At 41.1% G+C, this 22758-nt stretch overlaps 1 protein-coding gene across 1 annotated transcript in view; it reads left to right on the top strand.

The window, feature by feature from the left end:
* The first annotated feature begins 16927 nt into the window (after nt 1-16927).
* The window catches only part of LOC111968846 (rho guanine nucleotide exchange factor 10), a 75989-nt gene continuing 70158 nt past the window's right edge, over nt 16928-22758 (top strand). The window contains 1 exon segment of the mRNA XM_070445055.1: nt 16928-17094. The gene's annotated coding sequence lies outside the window, so the exon portion shown is untranslated.

Here is a 22758-nt window from a genome sequence, read left to right as displayed (position 1 = left end):
GGCAGCAGATTTACTGGCTGAGAACAAACAGTGACAGACTGGAGACTGGGTCATTGGTTCTGGCAGATCACACGTCATTGGAAGGCAAGCAACTTTGTTCTGTATCGTACAAAACGCTTCCTGACTTGCTTGAGATTAGACTGTAATGTGTGCCGGTAGAGTTGCATGCTCTAATGTCATCTTTATCAATTCATCAATTGTAGAAATGGTTCCTGTGCTCTGTGGCTGTCAGTGTAGTATCTTTGAAAGTGGGGTTGACTTGATGCACGTAGACTGTAATACTAAGACAGTGGATGAATGCTAAGGGAGCTACTAGAAGCATTACTGTTTTCAAAGGAGCAACTGTAGGGAGTAGACTAATAACAAGCACCACCGTGCAGGCCAAACAGACGGTCATGTTGCTTCCCTTTGTAATGTAACTAGTCTCTACCACTGATCTGCCTGGAAATGAAGTTAGGGGTTAATACTTTATGGGTAATCTCTTTAGTCTCCTTTATGTTACCTATCTCATTGGACCTTCTGTATGCCTGCAAATTAGTTTCAGTGGACAATTAAATCAGGTTGAGTCATGTGAGACGGAGTGAGTGAGTTTGAACCCTTATCCTGGTCATTTGTGTACAAATATGTATTTCATGAATATTCTTATGGAAAACTCAGTCCTGCAGTCTAGCATTGAGTTCTTTGGAGTCAACTCACCCACATTGAGCTGCTTCCAGAACGCCCTACTTGTATCTCACAAAGGCTCTTTTGTGTAAAAATGTATTTTTTTTTACAAATCGGTATTATGTTAGTCACAGATCCTAGAACTAAGGCCCCCTATAGGTTATAAATGATAAAGTATAATAAGTAATTCACATGGGAAAACCTCAACAACATCCATGACAGTATTTTAAGTCTTAATAGCTCACGACAGAGACTCAGACGGCCAAGACGGTAAAGCCCACACTGAGAAAAAGGGGCCATAGGTATTTATTTTATATATTTTTTTAACAAAATATTATTCAAATTGATGCAGGACTAAGGGCCTTTATTAAAAACATAATTAACCTTAACTTTACTAGTTTGACTAATATTTTGAATTCAGGATTTATTATTACCGTTATGACTTAAGCCTTGTTGTTCGTTCAAAACGTTTGACAGTGGTACTCATGACACCATGGTGATATGTGGCATTGGTCCTTAATGGGAAGATGACTACTTATCAAGGGTGACAAGTCATTGTGGCACAGTTCCATTTGTTTCACTAGTTCTTTCCTCTAGGTCCTAGCCTATGACCTAGACCTTCGGTGTTCTTTATGGTTTCTAGACCTGATGCAAATATGTATGTTATGTTTTTCCACCTAATTCTTTTCAACTTCAATTTAAACTATTAAAACTTTTCTGAACTAAAATTGGCACAGTGTTGGATTTCCTTATTTAAATAGCTGTTACATTTCTCCTCAAGAAACCATTATGTGATGCATACTGACACATTGGTACTGTCAGACTGTCAGAGTATTCACTATAACATGAAATGCCAATAAAACCTTTAACATCAACAGTATCTTGTAGTTTAGTAGAAAATGTATTTTATTTCTGCCTGAACTTCTCACCTACAAACACCTCGTTATGTCATGCAACATGGTCCACAGTTGGTCCCTCTATCGGAGACTAGCTTCCTGAAATAAGGATTGTTATGAAAACTATTGATACCGCTGATCAATTCTGTGCATAACACTTGATGCAGTATGTTATTCCTCTGCTAGAAATGTCAATATTAAAACATCTAATACACAAGTCAGATGCATTTTACCATCACATTTAACCTTATGCTAATTATCAGTGCTGGTCCCTAGATGAGCATTACACTACACAATAATAAAGAGTTTACAATGTATCACGTTGATCATCTGTTAGTGAATTTTTGCATGTAATTCTCAAACTTGAACTTTTCCATCAGTTCTGTTAAAAGTGTCAGATGTAATCTATCTTTATTCTGTCATGTCCCAATGTCTGGAGTGACATCAGAGTGACCCACAGCACTCTGAGCCACTCCACGGCTTCTCCTTGAATCCTCTTTGGCCTCTGAAGTCAGACACTCAAATGGAAGTCAGAGAGACCATTCTAGATTCAAGGAGCAGGGTTCCAGAACTATGTGATCCAAACCAGTGGTCAGATGCTGGTAGTTATGTCTGGGAGCTGTATCCAGAGCTTCCAAGAGACAGGGTATCAGATCTGCCATCTCCACTCACTGGGGAACAACAAGGAAACTAACAGTATGTGGTGGTTTGCCTTTTATCAAATCACTGAAACAACAGCTATACCTCAACACAACGATGGTGCCATCTGTGAAAGTTACAAGGGAATCAATGGTGGGTTTTTAGATACAATCTAGGCATATTCTTTTGGAATTTAGAATCAAGATGTGCTGCGCATTGTTGCATGTTCTTTTTCTTCCATGCTGGGTTGACGGTGAGGTGGTGGAACATATAAATCAAACATGGTGTAGGGAGAGATGTGCTTTACCAAGGTAGACAGGAATACTGGAAGTAGCTGTTTATTTTAAATTGTGTATGAGCTAAAGTCTACAATTCCCGTCTAAAGAGGAAAACGGCAAATTAAGGAGAAAATAAAAGAAAACAGTCTGTTGTCTCCTCCTTTTCATAAAAACAGGAAATACTTTAGATTAAAAAACAATATGGTGGAATCGCATTAGGCTGGCTTTCACTGTCTGATCAGAGAAATGAAGGAGAGGACACAAGACGAGGAGATGACTGCTACACAATTGCTACATTGGTTAATGTTACAAGGTTAATTAGAATAATACTCACCTTCTGGAGGAAGAAACTGATTGCTCCATGCTCTTCTTATTGGCATCGATCCACTCACTGTGGAACAACACAACAACACCTTCACGGATACTTTTTTGTAATTAAATCTTTCTTTCACATCATGACCAGTAGAATTGTATGAAAACAATGTTTTGAGAAATCCTCAAGTATATATAGTTATGAACAAGTTATAGCATTGCATAACATGTCCTATATTTGAACTCTCAATTCGATCATACAGGTATGCCTTCAAAATGGAATCCAATGCAATGGAGAGGAGTTGAGGAGAGGACAGTAGAGGAACACATGATGTAACACACTTGCTGCAAACATTTCTGTTACAGGATTAACCAGAATAATAGTCCCTTTCTGGAGGAAACAACTGGTTGCTCCCTGTTCTCCTTATTGCTGCTGGTACTGCCCTCCACCTCTTCTTGACATTTGAGTACCTGTCCTTTTCATTTGGCTGAAACACATTTGTGTTTCCTTCCACCTCCTCTCTCTTCTCCAGCAGTTCTTCCCTGTTCTCATTGTTAAGAACATGATATCTGTTTCCACATTTCTCAACAAGCCACTGGAGGGCCTTCCCTTCACTCTCTTCTTCTGTGTTTCTCAGCGAATGAATCATTATTATACATAGAATATCAATTGTAGACATTGTTATGTGTTTGTGTTGTTTGTCATTTTTTTAAGTCTCCTGTGTCTTCAAGATCATCTCTACCTAAATGGCATTTTGTCATCTGTACATCTTCCCCTCCCTCTTTTCTTGTGCTGCTTAACATGTTGACCTTCACAGGCTGCTCTACTGTAGATTATGCAGCAGTGGTCTACTTATTATGTAGTGAGGGAGTGTAATTCTGTTCATCTCTAGTGTGTGTACACAAACGACCAAGTCTGATTTCCTCATATRCACTCAGATCTTGTTTGATAAGTGAGGGCCAATAACAACAAAAATCATCCGGTATTATGACACTGTCTGCTCTCTTTAAAGAAACCTGCATTTTGCATGATTTTGCAGACTCTCAAAAAGCTACTGGTGAGCAGCTTTTAGTTTTACATGCAACTATGCAGGTTAGTGTGTTGCATCACTGTAGCTGGTGTGTGCTGCACAGCAACACAGTTGAATAATCCAAATTCGCTAAACAGAGACTGACAGAAACACACCCATTCTGTTCCTGCACCTTCAGCAGTCTTTGTTTAGCTCTCTCTTCTTTCCTTCTCTCTTTTATCTTCTCTAGTACTTTCTCGTTATCTCTTAATGTCCTCCTCTGTTTCCTGAAACCATCTCCTCTCTCTTTTATCTTCTCTAGTCTCTCGTTATCTCTTAATGTCCTCCTCTGTTTCCTGAAACCATCTCCTCTCTCTTTTATCTTCTCTAGTCTCTCGTTATCTCTTAATGTCCTCCTCTATTTCCTGAAACCACCTCCTCTCTCTTCTCCAGCAGTTCTTCCCTGTTCTCATTGTTGAGGACATGATACCTGTTCCCACATTTCTCAACAATCCACTGGAGGGCCTTCCCTTCATTCTCAATGTGCTGCTCAATGGTTGTGTCTCATAGAGTACAGTATAATACAGTACATTATAGTGTACTCAACTTTAGTGTGGTCTACTATGTACTGTACTCTACTCTTCTTTACTGTACTTATTTATTAGGATCCCCATTGGTCGACGCCAATGGCGACAGCTAGTCTTGCTGGGGTCTGACACAATGAAAAAGACATTACAGAAAAATACTTTTGTGTGTGTGCATCTATCAGTTACACATACATGTCAGTACATACAACATGTAGGTCACATGAGGAAGAGGAGTTGTGTCGTGAGGTGTTGCTTTATTTGTTTTTTGAAACCAGGTTTGCTGTTCACTTGCGCTATATAAGATGGAAGGGAGTTCCATGCACCCATGACTCCGTATAATACTGTACATTTCCTTGAATTTGTTCTGGATCTGGGGACTGTGAAAAGACCCCTGGTGGCATTTTCTTATTTAACCAGGAAGGGCTCATTGAGATTTGAAATCTCTTTTTCAAGAGCATCCTGGCCAAGTTAGGCAGCACCAAGTCATTACACAATTACAGACAGACAACATGAAAACTACAAGTAATCTAGTAAAAACCATAGAATTCACAAGAGTATAACAAAATCATAAAACAGCCAATTAAAAACATTGACAGGTCAGGGAATCAGTCTCAAAATCCTTTATCAATGATTTAAAAACACCAATCGGGACAAGTTCTTCCAGTTTAAAAGTATTTTGTAAGGCATTCCAAGCCGATGGCGCAGAGTACATAAAAGCCCTTTTACCAAATACTGTTCGGACATTTGGAACAGTTAGCAGGATAAAGTCCTGCGAATGAAGAGAGTACCCACCACATTTCTGAAAAATAAAAATGCCCAAATAAAATGGTAGTAAACCCAAAATGGCTTTGTAAATTAAGGTATACCAGTGACTGAGCCTACGAGTGACTAGAGAAGGCCAGCCAACCCTGGTATATAAAGTGTAGTGGTGCGTAAGGGTTTTGCAATTTAAAGTAAATCTCAATGTACCATGGTAAAGGGTGTCAATTGATCTCAAACACTGAGCGGAAGCATTCATATATAAAATATCCCCATAGTCTAGTAAAGGCATAAATGTAGCTGATACTAGCCTCCTTCTGGCTTCAAAAGAAAAACAGGCCTYATTCCTAAAATAAAATCCCAACTTCAGCTTCAATTTTTTGTAAGTTGTCACGACTTCCGCCGAAGTCGGTTTCTCTCCTGGTTCGGGCGGCGTTCGGCGGTCGACGTCGCCGGCCTTCTAGCCATCGCCGATCCACCTTTAATTTTCCATTGGTTTTGTCTTGTCTTCCCTCACACCTGATTTCAATTCCATCAATTACATGTTGTGTATTTAACCCTCTGTTTCCCCCATGTCCTTGTCCGGAATTGTTTCTTGTAGTGCTTGTGTACGTTATGCTGGTGGTTACCGGGTTTTGTTTGACCCATTCATTGATTGTTCTGTTTACGGTGGTTTTTATGTTTATTAAACGACTTCTCTGCCGCCAGTACGCACACCGTTACAGTTGTTGAATATGCAATTGAAGAGAGAGGCCGTCATCAATTAAAATTCCAAGATATTTATGAGGTTACAGTCTCAATCTCATTGCCCTGACAGGTAGTAATAGGTGAAAGGTTCAGAGATCTATTTCTTGCTTTAGAAAACACCATTAGTTTAGTTTTGTCAGTATTAAGGATAAGCTTCAATTGACACAAGGTATGTTGAACAGTATAAAAAGCAGTTTGCAAGTTCTGGAAAGCTTTTGTGAGAGACGAGGCACAACAATAAATAACAGTATCATCAGCATAAAAGTTAATAAATTATGTATATAAATAGTGAATAAGAGGGGACCAAGTACAGAGCCCTGGGGCACACCATTACAGACAGACAATTTAACAGACATGAGCCAATAAAATTGAGTGCACTGAGTTCTATCAGACAGATAGTTAGCAAACCATGCAACTGCAAGTTCCGAAAGACCTACACTCGACAATCTCTGCCTCAGTATAGCATGATCAGCTGTATCATGCCTTAGAAAGATCAATAAAAAGTGAGACAGTGCTGTGTCAAGGGCTTCAGTGATATAATTTAAAACCTTCATGGCTGCTGTAATTGTGCTATGCTTCTTCCTGAAGCCCGATTGGTACATTGATAAAATAGAGTTAGTATATAAAAACTATTTTGCTGTTCAATCACAAGGGTTTCAAGTATTTTCACCAGGGGTGACAGCTTTGAGATTGGCCTATAATTATTTAAAAGTTGGAACTCCCCCTTTTAAAAGTGGTAGGACAAATGCTGATTTCCAGATGTTTGGAATTTCATTACAGTCCAGGGTTAGATTGAACAGATATGTAAGTGGTTCGGCTATGAAATCAGCTGCCAGATTTAAAAAGCAGAGATCAAGAAGATCAGAACCTGCCGGCTTTCTCTGATCTAAGGATTTCAGGGCTTTATGTACCTCCTGCACTGAGAATGGCAAAAAGCTAAAAGTTTGATCAGCTCACGCTGGTTCATCCACACAGGGTTGTACAGAAACAGAGGACACTGAATCAAACAGCCTACCAGATGATACAAAGTGCTCATTGAAACAATTCAGCATTTCAGTTTTGCCATATACAGCAACAAAGTCCTTCAATACACATGACGGTAATTCTTTAACATGACTGTTTCCAGACAGACTTAATAGCCTTCCAAAACTTTCTAGGGTCATTCAGGTTATCAGTGGTAACAGACATAAAATATTCAGACTTGGCCTTCCTGAGAAGAAAATAACACTTGTTTCGTAACTGCCTAAAAAGAAGCCAATCAGCATCAGAACATGATTTCCTTGCTTTAGCCCAGGCTAAATTATAGTCGTGAATAATACAAGACAGCTCAGAAGAAAACCATGGATTATCCCGCCCTTGAACTCTGAACCTGTGGAATGGGGCATGTTAGTTTACTATTTGGGGAAAAAAACATAATGAAAGAATTTCCAGGCAGTTTCCACATCAGGAATAAGCTCAATCTGCTCCAGTCAAAATAAAACAAATCATGAAAGAAAGCCTGCTCATTAAAACATTTCAAATTTCTCTTACGAATAAAACGTGGGTTTGTTTTAGGAACCTTAGTATTTCTAACAGCAGCAACAGCACAATGGTCACTTAAATCATTACAAAAAACACCAACCACAGAATATTTATGTGGAACATTTGTCAATATCAAATCAATCAGGGTAGATTTCTCTGGACATTTGAGATTTGGGTGAGTGGGTGAGTTAATCAACTGGGTAAGATTCATAGAATTACAAAACATTTTTAAATCATCAGACACCGGCTTTAACCAACACAAGTTGAGATCCCCAATCAAGATCATTTCACTGTAAAGAAGTTTAGACATAAGGTGCATCAGAGCCAAAACCTAATTTGGACGCCTTTCCTTCCAGTTCTCTGCTGCCTGCGACTGGAACGAATTGCAAAAATCTCTGAAGTTGGAGACTTTTATCTCCCTCAACAACTTTAAAAATCTGCTATCCGAGCAGCTAACCGATCGCTGCAGCTGTACATAGTCCATCTGTAAACTACCCACCCAATTTACCTACCTCACCCCCCATACTGCTTTTATTTATTTACTTTTCTGCTCTTTTGCACACCAGTATCTCTTCTTGCACATGATCATCTGATGATTTATCACTCCAGTGTTAATCTGCTAAATTGTAATTATTCGATTTATTGCCTACCTCATGCCTTTTGCACACATTGTATATAGATTCTCTTTTTTTTCTACCATGTTATTGACTTGTTTATTGTTTACTCCATGTGTAACTCTGTGTTGTCTGTTCACACTGCTATGCTTTATCTTGGCCAGGTCGCAGTTGCAAATGAGAACTTGTTCTCAACTAGCCTACCTGGTTAAATAAAGGTGAAATAAAATAAAATAAATAAAAAGAGAAGAAAATGCATCACCGAGAGCAGAGGGGGGTCTATAACAGCCAATCACAGTTATAGAGAGACCCTTTGAAACCTTAATATTCAAAGCAAGAAATTCCAACTGTTTACAAATAGTTTGACTTTGCCACACTTACAAGGAATTTAGTCTTTACATATATAGCCACACCCCCACCTTTCTTAACTCGATCAGGGCGATACACATTGTAACCATTTATACAAATATCCTTATCAAGGACAGACTTTCTGAGCCAGGTTTCAGAAAACACAATTACATCAGCATCAGTTGATTCAGCCCAAATCCCAACCCCATCCATTTTTAACAACAGGCTGCGTACATTTAAATGAAAAATACCAAAACCCGATCTAGATTAAGATTAAGGCTAATCTGAAGATGGTGCTGGCTAAAGATAAAACTGTCGAGTGTGGAGAGTATAGAGATATTGTTATCCACGTCGGCACCAACGATGTTAGGATGAAACAGTCAGAGTTCACCAAGCGCAACATAGCTTCAGCGTGTAAATCAGCTAGAAAGATGTGTCGGCATCGAGTAATTGTCTCTGGCCCCCTCCCAGTTAGGGGGAGTGATGAGCTCTACAGCAGAGTCTCACAACTCAATCGCTGGTTGAAAACTGTTTTCTGCCCCTCCCAAAAGATAGAATTTGTAGATAATTGGCCCTCTTTCTGGGACTCACCCACAAGCAGGACCGAGCCTGGCCTGCTGAGGAGTGACGGACTCCATCCTAGCTGGAGGGGTGCTCTCATCTTATCTACCAACATAGACAGGGCTTTAACTCCTCTAGCTCCACAATGAAATAGGGTCCAGGCCAGGCAGCAGGCTGTTAGCCAGCCTGCCAGCTTAGTGGAGTCTGCCACTAGCATAGTCAGTGTAGTCAGCTCAGCTATCCCCATTGAGACTGTGTCTGTGCCTCGACCTAGGTTGGGCAAAACTAAACATGGCGGTGTTCGCCTTAGCAATCTCACTAGGATAAAGACCTCCTCCATTCCTGCCATTATTGAAAGAGATCGTGATACCTCACATCTCAAAATAGGGCTACTTAATGTTAGATCCCTCACTTCAAAGGCAGTTATAGTCAATGAGCTAATCACTGATCATAAWCTTGATGTGATTGGCCTGAMTGAAACATGGCTTAAGCCTGATGAATTTACTGTGTTAAATGAGGCCTCACCTCCTGGTTACACTAGTGACCATATCCCCCGTGCATCCCGCAAAGGCGGAGGTGTTGCTAACATTTACGATAGCAAATTTCAATTTACAAAAAAAAATAAAAAATGTGTTTTTGTCTTTTGAGCTTCTAGTCATGAAATCTATGCAGCCTACTCAATCACTTTTTATAGCTACTGTTTACAGGCCTCCTGGGCCATATACAGCGTTCCTCACTGAGTTCCCTGAATTCCTATCGGACCTTGTAGTCATAGCAGATAATATTCAAATTTTTTGTGATTTTAATATTGACATGGAAAAGTCCACAGACCCACTCCAAAAGGCTTTCGGAGCCATCATCGACTCAGAGGGTTTTGTCCAACATGTCTCTGGACCTACTCACTGCCACAGTCATACTCTGGACCTAGTTTTGTCCCATGGAATAAATGTTGTAGATCTTAATGTTTTTCCTCATAATCCTGGACTATCGGACCACCATTTTATTACGTTTGCAATCGCAACAAATAATCTGCTCAGACCCCAACCAAGGAGCATCAAAAGTCGTGCTATAAGTTCTCAGACAACAAAAAGATTCCTTGATGCCCTTCCAGACTCCYTCTGCCTACCCAAGGACGTCAGAGGACAAAAATCAGTTAACCACCTAACTGAGGAACTCAATTTAACCTTGCGCAATACCCTAGATGCAGTTGCACCCCTAAAAACTAAAAACATTTGTCATAAGAAACTAGCTCCCTGGTATACAGAAAATACCCGAGCTCTGAAGCAAGCTTCCAGAAAATTGGAACGGAAATGGCGCCACACTGGAAGTCTTCCGACTAGCTTGGAAAGACAGTACCGTGCAGTATCGAAGAGCCCTCACTGCTGCTCGATCATCCTATTTTTCCAACCTCAGGAGACACACAGTTTTGATCCGGAGATTCCCTTGCAGGGGACACAGAAGGTTGCTTCTTACAGATGTTTAGTTTGCCATCTGCCCACACCTTACTACCTGCCAAGTCATTCCCCAAAATCATGTGGACTCCCTCTACTGGCAACTGGGGTCCAACCCCAACATCTACATCACCCTCTACTAGACCACATTTTAGGGTAACTTCATGTAAAGGACAAGAGAATGGAACTAAACCCATACCACATACCATTACACAACTGCCAGTATCAGACTCTTTAGAGAACGGCAAAACAGATTCCAGAATAAAATWATCTAAAGCTCCAGTGTCTYTTAAGATCTTGATTGAAACATKTTGGTTGCCATYTACCAGGGACACTACACCATCTGAAATAAAGGYTGAAAAATCACAGYGGGAAGACTGAGAATCAAACTCAACTAGTGGCTGAAACAGCTCACCCTGGTGGTCAGAGGCTGTAACAGGAGCTGCCATCACAGCAGGTTTAACTTGACCTGACTGTTTTGATTTAAGCAGAGGACAATCTTTCTTCCAATGTCCTTCAACTAAACAGTAGCGACAGGTATTAGCATTAACYGGTGCTTTAAGTCCTCCAGACCCAAAMTTCTGCTGAGGCCTTTGGAAAGAATCTCCAAAAAAAGGTGACCTACTATTCCTAGGAGTAAAGTWATTTTTATGGTACATGTCACTGTTTGACTCAAAATGGCTTTTATGTGTTAGCCTGTACTCATCTGCAAGGATTGCTGCATCACTTGGAGACTTAACTTTACGTTCATTCATGTATGTAGCAACCTGGTCAGAMACAGAATTTTTGAACTGTTCTAACACAATCAAATTAGACAGACCCTCAAAAGTACWAACTTCAGAARCTGTACACCAACGATTAWATGCAGWAGTCAAATCACRAACAAACTCAGAATAGGTTTGTGAATCTAACTTTTTCCTGTAACGAAAACGTTGACGATATGCCTCTGGCACAAGCTCGTAGACCTTCAGAACTGCTGATTTAACTTTAGCAAAAACTTTACTGTCAGCTACACTCAGTGCTGCAAAAGCCTCACGTGCTTTACCTGTAAGTACACATTGCAACAACATAGTCATGTCCAAATCTGACCAAGCTCTAGCTTCCGCAATACGCTCAAATAAAGTAAAGTATGTGTCTGGATCTGACTCATCAAATTTAGGCAACAAACGAAGATTCTGTGAAACATCAAACTGTGGTAGTCTTTCTGGTCTATTAGCATTTCTCAATCGCTCTATCTCTAACTGCATTTGCAACAGCTCTCTCTGCTGCTCAAAAGTTAAAGGGCTAGACTGAAAACTTGCACCCTCACTACTAGCAGACTGACCATCAAAAACACCCATTTCCCTAAGACCCTGCTTTAATCTAGTTGTTTGAACAGTCTCTTTAATTTTTTTTATCAACAATCTCAATCTGATAATGTTCAGCAATTTCAATTAACTGCTCCTTAGTACACAACTCTAAGGCTACCTCGGAAGGAGCTTGAACAAAACTACTCAAAATGGAAGACATTTTCCTCAACCAATACAACTTACAAATGCTCCAAAAAAACACACAACTCACCTGCTGTCAGTCTGGGTTCAAGGACAGGAGCCACACCCCACTATCCTCCAAAAACAACTAACTAACTGGCCCTGGTCTTTGTGCAGTCACATGTGGTGGGGTTTTATGCACACAAAACCAGTGGAGTGGAAAAGACAACCAGAAACTGGCGGCCCTCCCATAATCACGGAGGTGCTCCCGAGCCGATGTAGGGGAAAAGGGAAAAGGATGCTCTACCCACGTTCACTGCCACCTAAAACAAAAACACCACAAGCCTCCTATTGACACTCGCTGATAAGCCTGAACAGGAGAGGACTCCCACCTGAACAAAACCCAGAAAAACCCAGAGTGAATTGCTTAGCTACCAAGCTAACTGAACCAAAAGAACACATGGCTCTCAACGCTCTCTTCAACAAAATTGGCCCAACCAAAACATCCCCTCAAACAAAAAAAATTGGCAATTTGAACTAAACTAACCCAAGTTAACTACTATCCCGGACGAGCCCCCACTTGTCACAAGCCGGCTCAGCCTGTGACAAAAATGAGGGGACACGAACAACAGGTATAGGCCAATTAAAAGTGTTYTTTATTATAAACAAAACTATTAACTTTAAACTAAGAAAAAGGAATGAGGTGTGGAAGTATCATAATGTAAGGTGTATGTAAAGTGCATGGATGCGTGAATATGTGTGTGTGAACATGGCTGACTGAAAACTATGCAAAACTACAAAGGAACAAACAAAACAGGATCATACCTGGAGGAGCAGAGAGAGAGAGAGGTGATTAGTGAAGCAGTTTTATACCCTGAGCCCAGGTGGCTCCAATCACTAACGACCCTCCTCTGCCTGCAGGAGGAACCGCCCCCTGCACTGCAGACGAGGAGCCGTGACACCATCGATCACCACATTCTTTTGGAGAGATTGGAAACCCAAATTGGTCTACACGGACAAGTTCTGGCCTGGTTTAGATCTTATCTGTCGGAAAGATACCAGTTTGTCTCTGTGAATGGTTTGTCCTCTGACAAATCAACTGTACATTTCGGTGTTCCTCAAGGTTCCGTTTTAGGACCACTATTGTTTTCACTATATATTTTACCTCTTGGGGATGTCATTCAAAAACATAATGTTAACTTTCACTGCTATGTGGATGACACACAGCTGTACATTTCAATGAAACATGGTGAAGCCCCAAAATTGCCCTCGCTTTAGAAAGCCTTGTTGTTCAGGGACATAAGGAAGTGGATGGCTGCAAACGTTCTACTTTTTAAACTCGGACAAAACAGAGATGCTTGTTCTAGGTCCCAAGAAACAAAGAGATTTCTGTTGAATCTGACAATTAATCTTGATGTTGTAAAGTCGTCTCAAATAAAACTGTGAAGGACCTCGGTGTTACTCTGGACCCTGATCTCACTTTTGACAAACATATCAAGACTGTTTCAAGGACAGCTTTTTTTCCATCTATGTAACATTGCAAAAATCAGAAACTTTCCTGTCCAAAAATGATGCAGAAAAGTAATCCATGCTTTTGTTACTTCTTAGGTTAGACTACTGCAATGCTCTACTTTCCGGCTACCCGGGTAAAGCACTAAATAAACTGCAGTTAGTGCTAAATACGGCTGCTAGAATCCTGACTAGACCCCAAAAATTTGATCATATTACTCCAGTGCTAGCCTCCCTACACTGGCTTCCTGTTAAGGCAAGGGCTGATTTCAAGGTTTTACTGCTAACCTACAAAGCATTACATGGGGCTTGCTCCTACCTATCTTTCTGATTTAGTCCTGCCATACATACCTACACGTACGCTACGGTCACAAGACGCAGGCCTCCTAATTGTCCCTAGAATTTCTAAGCAAACAGCTGGAGGCAGGGCTTTCTCCTATAGAGCTCCATTTCTATGGAATGGTCTGCCTACCCATATGAGAGAAGCAGACTGTCTCAACTTTTAAGTCTTTACTGAAGACTCATCTCTTCAGTGGGTCATATGATTGAGTGTAGTCTGGCCCAGGAGTGTGAAGGTGAACGGAAAGGCTCTGGAGCAACGAACTGCCCTTGTTGTCTCTGCCTGGCCGGTTCCCCTCTCTCCACTGGGATTCTCTGCCTCTAACCCTATTACAGGGGCTGAGTCACTGGCTTACTGGTGCTCTTTCATGCCGTCCCTAGGAGGGGTGCGTCACTTGAGTGGGTTGAGTCACTGACGTGATCTTCCTGTCTGGGTTGTGCCGTGTGGGAGATCTTTGTGGGCTATACTCGGCCTTGTCTCAGGATGGTAAGTTGGTGGTTGAAGATATCCCTCTAGTGGTGTGGGGGCTGTGCTTTGGCAAAGTGGGTGGGGTTATATCCTGCCTGTTTGGCCCTGTCCGGGGGTATCATCGGATGGGGCCACAGTGTCTCCTGACCCCTCCTGTCTCAGCCTCCAGTATTTATGCTGCAGTAGTTTATGTGTCGGGGGGGGCTAGGGTCAGTTTGTTATATCTGGAGTACTTATCCTGTTCTTATCCGGTGTCCTGTGTGAATTTAAGTATGATCTCTCTAATTCTCTCTTTCTTTCTCTCTCTCGGAGGACCTGAGCCCTAGGACCATGCCTCAGGACTACCTGGCATGATGACCCCCTGCTGTCCCCAGTCCACCTGGCCGTGCTGCTGCTCCAGTTTCAACTGTTCTGCCTGCGGCTATGGAACCCTGACCTGTTCACCGGACGTGCTACCTGTCCCAGACCTGCTGTTTTTCAACTATCTAGAGACAGCAGGAGCGGTAGAGATACTCTTAATGATCGGCTATGAAAAGCCAACTGACATTTCCTCCTGAGGTGCTGACTTGCTGCACCCTCGACAACTACTGTGATTATTATTATTTGACCATGCTGGTCATTTATGAACATTTGAACATCTTGGCCATGTTCTGTTATAATCTCCACCCTGCACAGCCAGAAGAGGACTGGCCACCCCTCATAGCCTGGTTCCTCTCTAGGTTTCTTCCTAGGTTTTGGCCTTTCTATGGAGTTTTTCCTAGCCACCATGCTTCTACACCTGCATTGCTTGCTGTTTGGGGTTTTAGGCTGGGTTTCTGTACAGCACTTTGAGATATCAGCTGATGTAAGAAGGGCTATATAAATACATTTTATTTTATTTTATTTTATTAAAATCAGAGGTGGTTTGGAGACATTGCATATCAGGGCCAGGGTTAGGTTGCACGTTACCTGATATCAACAAAAGAAGAATAACTAGGCACCTCTGTTTAATAACCTTGCATGGCTTCTATTTTTTAAGAGACCTACTGCAAGCGAATTCTACAAGTGAGTTTCCAGACAATACAAAACAGTAATTTAAAACCATTAGACTTTGGTAATGACACATACGTACTGTTCACATCATGCCGCAAATGCATCGGCACTTGGACGAGTGGACGGAGTGAAAAATAGCAAGTTCCCGCAGACAAAATGTCTAATGGACGGGAGAGCACATTGTCAGATGTACTCACCCAGCGACAATGTTCGTTTTCTCCAGAGTTCAGTAAAGTCAGTGCACAAAGCAATACCACGAAAATTGTCATTTTCTTTGAGAGATGTAAGAAATAGAGGCCAAGGAAATGTAAGGGGAGAGAGGGACAGTGTGTATGTATGAGTCTGTATGTGAGTGTGTGGGGGTCGATTGAGAAAACGGGTTGGGGATTGTTGAGCTGCCTCTGACAGCCAGGCGGAGAACATCAGCAAAACAAAATAGTTTGCACTACACAACAAGGAAATTGTGGATTTACTCCACCATAAATGAATAGGTTATTAGTAGGTTAAAATCTACTAGTCACATACAAACGACTTGACATTCTGCCATCTTGGCATGTCTGGTGGGGTAAGCGTGTGTGTCAGCGCTGTGTGTATTAGCTCTCTAATTACAATGAAGAGCAAGATGTGTGGCTCTGTTCTGGGAGAACTGCAGCTTAACTAGATCTTTCTTTGCAGCACTTGAACATATGACTGGACAATAATCAAGATAAGATTGTAAGGGGTTTTAATTTCAGCATGACCAGAAACACTAGCCACTTGAAGCATGATGCTGTGCACCATGAATGTAATGCAATATGTAATGTATCCATGAGGTGTTGCTATAGGATTAGATGAATGCTCAAGGCCTCTGGAATGATCTCAGTGATGGGTACTCATTTTAGGCAACTCTAGGGATCCAATATGGATAATGGATTAATTTGTGGTATTTTTCAGATGTAAGGGGAACTGTCTATGACCTCATTTAATGTATTACAGATTTTGGCTTATGGAGAGGCTTGGCACAATCACATTTTTGTCTAGACTAGATGGACATCAGCATGGAGTTAATAGATTGTTGGGCATTGTTTACTGTTTATTAATTCAAACACGAATAAATACTTTTGACTTCAATGCAATGTTGACTGTGAACTCTCCATAGACCTACAGAAATCAACAAATGAGTGAGGGTGTGTGTGTGTAGTACTTCAACAAATTTGACTTGTGGCAAAGTCAGTTTATGATGAGACTGTAAAGTTGCAATACTTCACAATGATAGGGACATTTAATCGTATACACCAATGGTGGATCATAGTGGATAATTTGAAAGACAGTTTGTAAGTATGAGATTTTTATGTTTCTCTACATCCACACTGTTGAAGAATTTATGCCCAGCTGTTCCAAGGGAGCCGCCTCACTGATCACGTGGTACATATTGGAGCGCATGTACTTCTGCTGCGTTCATAACAAAGTAGCAAGGTGGTAGAGGTCAGCATGTGGAACAAATCGGAGCTCAGGGATGATAGACGAGTTTCCCACTAGAAATTACGAATTGGAGGGGCATCTAAGTGGATTTTTCCCAGTCGTATATGGTAATTACCACCTTCCCACTTGGTTATCAACGCATTATAAATCCTAGGAGGAGGATCTCAGGAATGTAATTGAGGGCCTTTTGAGCCAATTAAGGCTTCGCATCCGAATCTCCACCAATGACTGAGAAGGAGGCGAGGTCTTGGAAGGAGTCAGATTGCGTTGGGAAAAACTTGGATAATTTCAGTAGAGGAAAATGGAAAAAGGGACAATTCATTTATAGGAGCAGAAGAAGTTCATCCTCAGTGTTTGACAGGGATTTGTTTGCACATCTTTACTGTGGAACTAGGAAAAATAACGATATTCATCAGGATTCGAAATATGGTGAGTTCTATGTGTTGTGGAAAATATTCCCGAACTTCAAGATAGTTTGAAAGTAAGTTTTATGATTTACAATACAGTAATATAACTAGTACATTATGTTCAGCTGTATTTGGACAGTATTCTACGAATGGAAGAGATCTAACTTACATGTTTTCTCTGCAAACAAAGTGAGTGATCGTTCGCCCGGGTGCGCTGTTATAACGTGGCGAGTTGTCTTTGCCAACATGTATCGGTTTGTCAATTGAGAGGCGCGTATCTCATAATAATGTATCCTGTGGGTTCTATTAGTTCGGTTACTATTGTAAACCGTTATGCTTGGAAACATGCAAGGACAAAACAAATGAATGTATAATTGTATCTTCTCATGCACACAGTCTTTAGTCTCTCAGAAATGTCAATGTACGAAATTGGCAGGAACGTGGTTGTCACACCAATGACAAAATTGTGATGAATTTCTAGATGTTCTGTACAAACTCAATGCCGAAAGTTATGGTTCCCCTCTGTTCTTTTTTCAAGGGTACAGGTGCATGATATTAAAATATATTGCATAGTATCAAGTGAAACCTAAATGTAATTATGATTTTTATCCACTCCTTACCAAGACAATTAAGGCCTGACAATATAAACAATACTTTCCATCAGAGTTATTACAGGTTCACTGTTTATTTCTGATTAATAAACTAGTCTATAAACTAATAAACCAGGCTACTAATTATAAACTGTTTGTGAATGATAAAGTATTGTCATAACTGAGCAAATTTACTGTAGCAGTACTGTATAATACATACCCTTTAGTTTCTGATTAAGTCTAGTTTATAGATTTTAGCCTAGTCCAAAATAGTATTGGAATACTTATACATGTTGTACAGTGTATCAGGAAGTTTGATTCAAACACTTTAGAAAGTGTTCCAGAGCACCCACCCCCTAAATCCATTTCAACAAATTCACTTAGTCATCTATAGCATTCCTCAATCAAGCAAGTGCATGACTCCAATGAACTGGAACTTTCTTTGGTAACACTTGTATTAATCAGAAAAGTCTAATTTTTATCAAAATGTTTGGCCAAGTTGTTAGATTAGCCTACAACCACATCCGATCAAACAGTATTCCAGGAATCTATGCGCCTCGGGCCAGGCTGCTAAAAGATTATTTAGATACGGTGAGCTCTTTGATCTGCTATTGTATTGTCTGGCTCCATGCTTGTCCAGTTCACTTTGCATCAGCACTGGAGAAAGAGTTGGGAGCCTGTGAGATTTGCACACACTATCGGTAATTTGCTTAGCAAATAGCCAGGTCAATTGGCTGCTGTGAGTACAGATGCCTCTACCCCCGGTAATGACTCCTAAAAAGGGATCTCTGGTATTTGGGGAGTGTGAGGACTCTTTGCTGTACCCAGGTCTACTGCAGTCAGTGGTTCTCTAGCTGAGCAGTCAGGTGAAGTGAACCCTGGGCCTTTAGACGGCACGCTCTACCATGCATGACACTTCCTCCTGTAGAAGAAACACCACAGGTACATCACCATCATGCCCTAAACTTCCATCTTTATTTTGGCTCAGCAGCTCTGGTTCCTGGCTTAGCCTTGCATGCTAAACCATAACTCCTTTAGCATCCCACCTAGTTTGTCCTTAGAGGGTTAATTTCAGATTGGGGAGCCTCTGTTGTTATTCTTTTCCTGGTTGTTATTGTCAATCACAGATGCAGCTGGACAGAATCACTAATTTCCCAAAGTGTGTGTGTCGGGTCTGTAAGTTCATTCAGTGGGTAGGGGCTTATGGGAAAGCCTCAGAGTGTCTGGCAGAGGGTGAGAGTCAGGCCAGAGTGCATAGCAGTCTGCAGAGAGGAGCATACTTCCGATTTTTCAGAGGACTGTGCGATCATGCACTAAATCCTCCCATTCACCACTGAGGAGCCACTGAGATGTAATGTGGATCAGCAMATCACACAGCCATAGCTGGGTGTGAAACTGACTGACTGGGCCTTTCTTCCCTTGTTCTGGTGGTGGACATGGGAGATTTGTCACCAAAATGTGTATTTACCAGCTATGAACATCTGTGTTCAGAATTGGACTCGAGCTGTGAAACTTTTAGTTCCGTTGTCAATATTTTTGGACACTATGGATCTGTGACTTTCTCCTATAATGTCTTGTCATTTACATTATTCAATTGTCACTATTACATACAAACCACACTGGCCATGTTGGGTGCGCAAGTATTGCAAAATAAATGTACACACGTTATTCAAGCATTTCACCCACACCGCTCGCGCACGTGAACGGCGTCTGCATAGCCAAGCGCTAAAGTAGAACTTGGTTTTATTTGAGACACTCCACGTGCAGCAAGTCCCCTCCTTATTGGTTATCAGGAAGATAGAAACCCACGTGGATGCTTGAAAGACAAACAATGATAAATTAATTAAAGATAACTAACTAAAAACTAGGTTTCCCTTTTTAATCTGTGGATTATTCGTTGGAGTAGAGAAACTTACGATTTTATGACTCCGGGTCAAAATTATTCAAAGAACCAGCTAAAAAGAGGACCATATGCATGTCAGGTAAAATAACAACCCAATGTTCATCTCCCAGGACAAACTAGCTAGCARTAGCAACTAGCCAGATGTCCATGAATGTTTTATGTGTGTTTCACACATAATTAATATATTTGAAATTAATATATTTGATTAAAAGTAGATTTTGGTATTTTAATAACCTGCATGTCATAATCATGTCTGGTGTGGATGGACAAAATCAACATGTGCACGATGGCGCACAGGGACGCACATGCGTGGCCGATGTAGTCAGCATGTTAGGGTGACTAACGAAACTCCTAAACACTATCTCCAGTACCCACTCTGAAGTCAGCATAATGCATATTACTGTAAATGTCAAAGTTTTGAACTGGCCTGTTGTCATTTGTCGTAATTTGAGGTTGGGAGAGAATTTTGTTCTACTGACATTAAAATGCATCCAGAGCTATTAGCTGGGTAGCTAACAATGACCTATTTGGCCTCTCCCTCTCGACTATTGCCTCACACACTGACATAGTGTTCTGTTCTTCTGTTCTTCCTCTCAAGGCCCCCGTCTGCATTGGGTGGGTGGGGACCTTCTTTCTGAGTGACTGTGGCCTGCGTATTTAATGGGACATTACATACTGTAGCAACTCCAGTGGTACACTGTTATTTTACCCAACAACTGCTGTGTTCAAAGGCCTAGACTGAGAGGGTTAGCCTATTTAGAAGGGAATGATTTCATCCACCTCTTCTGTGAAAAATGTGTCAAATGAGTAAGATGGCTGGCCTTGCTTAGATCTTATTGGGAGACAACAAAATAAAGCAAAAGGGTATTCTGTATTTTCAGAAAAGGTCTAACTTGAATATTCTGCCAGAGGTACTCTTTCTAAAGGTTAATCACATCATTTTCAAGCACTCTCTGGGGGAGGACAAGATCTTACATGCACTGCAATCTGTCAAAAGCTTGCTGTGTTCTTCAGTGATGGGTGTGTGTTACCTAGCACTGTTTATGACACCACAGGAATGGATCTCTGCTGTTGTTCTGGACTACACTTCAATTTGGGGATCTCTGATTCATACTCATATTCTCAGTGTAGACACTCAATATTGCCTGATCCCTCCACGTGTCCAAATGTCTATACACCAGGGACCTACCCTAAGAAAGCCAGTGCAGCTTTAACCCTAACCCTAGGGCATGCTATTGAAGTGTATTTCCCACACTAGACACCCATATACTGTAATTACAGCTGCTGATGTGAAATGCCATGCTGCTCCTCTGGCTTATATTGATCCCTGTATCTAGGCCAGCTAACATTTCAGGCCTGTCAGAGGCTTTAGAAAGCAGCTATGAACATGATATTTAGCTATGGAATGGTATACATTGAGTTACTGCTAACTCGCTCTGTAGATCTATTTAATTTCTCCTTATGGACTCTAATTTCCCAGTGTATGCAAACTGCTCTGCTATATCATCTGTTATTGCTGACAAATGAGCATTCCTAATGTGCATTGGAACTTTCGATTTCTAATGAGAGAAATATCCAATATCCTTTAAGTTCCACTCCTTGAGGGCTGACAGACTGCAGGCTGCTCTCTCACTGTGGTGTTTCAACCGCTCCTCCTCAGCATGTCATAAAACTGCTCTGCCTGGCCCCTTGTCAACACACACACACAGACAGAGAGAGAGAAAGAGAGACAAGGCAAGAAGGGCCTTCTATGCCATCAAAAGGAACCTAAAATTCGGCATACCAATTAGGATTTGGCTAAAAATACTTGAATCAGTGATCGAACACATTGCCCTTTATGGTTGGGAGGTCTGCGGTCTGCCCACCAACCAAGAATTCACAAAATGGGACAAACACCAAATTGAGACTCTGCAACAAAAGAGCTGTAAAATATCCTCCGTGTACAACGTAAAACACCAAATAATGCATGCAGAGCAGAATTAGGCCGATACCCGCTAATTATCAAAATCCAGAAAAGAGACGTTAAATTCTACAACCGCCTAAATGGAAGCGATTCCCAAACCTTCCATAACAAAGCCATCACCTACAGAGAAATGAACCCGAAGAAGAGCCCCCTAAGCAAACTGGTCCTGGGGCTCTGTTCACAAACACAAACAGAGCCCCAGGACAGAAACACAATTAGACCTAACCTAACCAAAGATAATTACTTGACACAATGGAAAGAATTTACAAAAAAACTAGAATGCTATTTGAACGTAAAGAGAGTGTACATACACAATACCTGACCAATCTTTTACTATGTACAGACTCAGTGAGCATAGCCTTGCTATTGAAAAAGGCCGCTGAAGGCAGACCTGGCTCTCAAGAGAAGACAAGCTATGTGCAAACTGCCCACAAAATGAGGTGGAAACTGAGCTGCACTTCCTAAMCTCCTGACAAATGTATGACCATATTAGAGACACATATTTCCCTCAGATTACACAGACACACAAAGAATTCGAAAACAAACTACATTTTGATAAACTCCCATATCTATTGGGTGAAATACCACAGTGTGCAATCACAGCAGCAAGATTTGTGACCTGTTACCACAAGAAAATGGCAACCAGTGAAGAACAAACACCATTGTAAATACAACCCATATTTATGTATTTTGCCTTTTGTACTTGAAGTATTTGAACATCAGTACAACACTGTATATACACATAATATGACATTTTTAAATGTCTTTATTCTTTTTGAACTTTTGTGAGTAATGTTTACTGTTAATGTTTTATTGTTTATTTCACTCTTGTTTATCTATTTCACTTGCGTTGGCAATGTAAACATGTTTCCCATGCCAATAAAGCCCTTAAATTTAAATGGATTTGAATTGAGAGATAACTACAGAGAGGGGAGAAGGACAGAGAGAGAGCCTGGCCATTTTAGTATGCTGCAGGGCACTGTCCTCCCCAGCACAAGTGTCTTTGTCATCCCTGCCCATCCATTCAGAGAGGCCTGTTGTGTATAATGGACCACTGATTACAGTAACGCTGGCAATGGGAGATCATGACACACTGCCAATACCACAGCCATGCAGAGAGCACAGAGTCCAAGAAGCAGAATGTGTGTGTGTGGGTCTGTGTGTGGGTCGGTGGGTTTGTATTACTATCCTTGTGGGTACCAGAAGTCACCACAAGGATAGGAAAATTCT

This window comes from Salvelinus sp. IW2-2015, linkage group LG9 (genome assembly GCF_002910315.2).
Source record: "Salvelinus sp. IW2-2015 linkage group LG9, ASM291031v2, whole genome shotgun sequence".
Classification (NCBI taxonomy): Eukaryota; Metazoa; Chordata; class Actinopteri; order Salmoniformes; family Salmonidae; genus Salvelinus; species Salvelinus sp. IW2-2015.
Note: the sequence above shows the minus strand (reverse complement) of the source record. Positions and strands in the feature narration are given on the sequence as shown.